Here is a 3224-nt window from a genome sequence, read left to right as displayed (position 1 = left end):
AGCAGTTGTTATTTTTTTTCCGCAAACAATTTTATCAGTCGTTGGATATTTTTAAATCGTTGTTGTTGGCAAAACTTTAATTTTCTTCCGCTGCAATATTTTGAAATATGGAACTTGATTCACCAGTGATTTTTATGAATGAGGCCATTTAAGTTCTTTTAAAAAAAAAAATCTTTAATCTTCCGCAAATTTTCAAGAAAGGAGTTGTAGGCCCTTCACAGTTGGTATCAGAGCGGTGGTTCTGTATAGGGTTTCACTACTACTGACCACGAGAAGCTCACGAAGCCACGCCTTTGGTCTGTAAGTTTTTCAGTTCAGCATTTTGTTCAGCATTTTAGTTAAAGTATGAATTAGTTTGTCAGCATGCTTCCAGATTTTCAGTATTTCAGAGTTCATTTAAAATAAAGTATGGAATTATGCATGTTAGTTACGTATGGGTTATGTTGGAACAGTATGCCCCCTAGACGCATTTTAGAGCGCAACAGAGAGGAGGAGCCTCGCCGAGAAGACAGGGAGGAGCGTAGACCGGAGGGAGACCTACCACCTCCTCCACCGCCACCACCGGACATGAGTGCCCAGATGTTAGCTGGGATGGCACAGTTCTTCGCACAGTTTGCGGGGGGCAATGCCGCAGCCAGGCCGACAGAGCCCGAGGCTGTGTATGAGCGATTCATGAAGATGCGCCCGAAGGAATTCTCTGGGGCATCTGACCCCATGGTTGCCGAGGGATGGATCAAATCCCTCGAGGTTATCTTCGATTTTATGGAGCTGGGAGACGCAGACCGAGTCCGATGTGCCACCTACTTGTTCACTGGAGACGCCCGCTTATGGTGGGAAGGAGCTTCGGTAGCCCTGACATTGGCTACACTTTCTTGGACCCGCTTTACGGAGGTTTTCTACTCCAAGTATTTTGCTGAGGAGGTTCGCACCAGGCTGACCACCGAGTTCATGAGTCTGAGACAGGGGGATATGTCGGTTACGGAGTTTATCCGTAAGTTCGAGAGGGGCTGTCACTTTGTGCCCCTGATAGCGAATGATGCCAGAGCCAAGCTGATGCACTTCCTGGTGGGTTTACGGCCGATCTTGCGCCGGGATGTTAGGGTATCTGACTCTGCTACTTATGAGATTGCCGTCTCCAAGGCCTTAGCCGCAGAGCAGGATCTGCGGGATATCGAGAGGGATCGCCAGGGCAAGCGCCCAGTCCAGGCACCGCACCGCCCTCCTCCTCATCAGCATCAGCAGCAGAATAAGAGGGCTTTTCATGGACCGCCCAGGAACCGAGGCCAGCAGCAGCAGCGGTGACGCCCAGCCCCGAGGACTCAGGAGCACCCAGTCTATCCCAGGTGCTCACGTCGCCATCCTGGAGCATGTATGGCTGGCTCAGGAAAGTGTTTTAAGTGTGGCAGTCCAGACCACATGTTGCTGCAGTGTCCTCAGAGGAATCTGCCTACCCAAGGCAGAGTTTTTGCTCTCCATGCCGCGGAAACCAACCCGGAGACTATGTTGTTGACAGGTACCTTTAAACTTTAAGCTATTATTTGAATTTCCGTGTTTTGGGAATCGAGATTTAGATTTTGAACTTAGAACTGTTATAGGATTACATGCTCTACTCAGATTTATTTCAGGGAAATTAAGCTAGAGGAACCTTGACCTTTGCATGTCTATAAGTTTAGATCTTGTAGTGGGATTCAACTTAGAGTTCCGATCTTTCATGGAGAATTTTTATATCTGGTTCCGCTACCAAGGCCTTGATAGATTCAGGGGCCACTCACTCGTTTATTTCGGAGGTCTTCGCAAACTTTCTCAAGATCCAGACCATTGGGCTAGATACAGCCTTTTCAGTAGTGTTGCCATCAGGCGAGGAGATGGTAGCTACCAATGTTATCCGAGATATAGACCTTGAGCTGCACGGTAATCTTGTTTATGCGGATCTGATCGTGTTACCGATGCCGGAATTTGACATCATCCTAGGGATGGACTGGCTATTGAAGAACAGAGTGTTGATAGACTTCCAGCGGAGATCCGTTCTTGTCCGACCGCCTGGAATGGAGCAGTTCTTATTTGAGCCGGACAGGTACTTTTATTTACCGCACATTATTCCATATGTTCAGGCTAGGAAGCTCATGCATAGAGGGTGTCGGGCATTTTTAGCAACCTTTTTATCTGTCCCCGAGGAACCCAGCCAGTCAGCCTCAGATGTTCCGATTGTCAGAGATTTCTTAGAAGTTTTTCCCGAAGACGTCTCTGGTATGCCACCCGAGAGAGAGGTGGAGTTTTCCATTGAGCTTATGCCAGGTACGACTCCGATATCCAAAGCACCGTACCGTCTAGCACCGACAGAGATGGCAGAGCTTAAGAAGCAGATCCAGGAACTTCTCGACAAGGAGTTCATTCGCCCGAGCTTTTCTCCATGGGGCGCGCCAGTCTTATTTGTGAAAAAGAAGGATGGCTCGATGAGGCTTTGCATTGACTACCGGGAGTTGAACAGGGTTACAGTGAAGAATAAATACCCACTGCCGAGGATTGAGGATCTGTTTGACCAGTTGCAGGGAGCTTCGATTTTCTCCAAGATAGATCTGCCTTCGGGTTATCACCAGTTGAGGGTGAGAGGTGCTGATGTTTCGAAGACAGCTTTCAGGACTCGTTATGGTCACTACGAGTTCCTTGTGATGCCGTTCGGTCTGACGAATGCGCCAGCGATCTTCATGGATCTCATGAATCGCGTATTTCAGCCGTACCTCGACCAGTTTGTGATAGTGTTCATAGATGACATTCTCGTCTACTCCAAGAGTCGGGAGGAGCACAGCAGGAATCTGACCACAGTGTTGTAGACATTGCAGAAGCACAAATTATTCGCAAAGTTCAGTAAGTGCGAATTCTGGTTAGAGAAGGTGGCGTTCTTGGGCCACATTGTTTCTAGCAGTGGTATTGAGGTAGACCCCGCAAAAGTTGCAGCAGTAAGAGATTGGGTTGTGCCTCAGAATGCATCCGAGATCCGCAGTTTCCTTGGGCTAGCAGGATATTACAGAAAATTCATCCAGGGATTCTCCTCTATCGCCGTTCCACTCACAGCACTGACAAAGAAAAATGTGAAGTTTGTGTGGAGCGAGGAGTGTCAGAAGAGCTTTGATACTTTGAAGCAAGCTCTTATTTCAGCACCAGTTTTGGCTGTACCGTCAGGATCCAGCGAGTTTGTCCTTTATACCGATGCTTCGAAGCTTGGT

This window comes from Primulina tabacum, chromosome 4, assembly GCF_025594145.1.
Source record: "Primulina tabacum isolate GXHZ01 chromosome 4, ASM2559414v2, whole genome shotgun sequence".
NCBI lineage: Eukaryota > Viridiplantae > Streptophyta > Magnoliopsida > Lamiales > Gesneriaceae > Primulina > Primulina tabacum.
The sequence above is the reverse complement of the archived record's forward strand: the minus strand, read 5'-3'. Positions refer to the sequence as shown.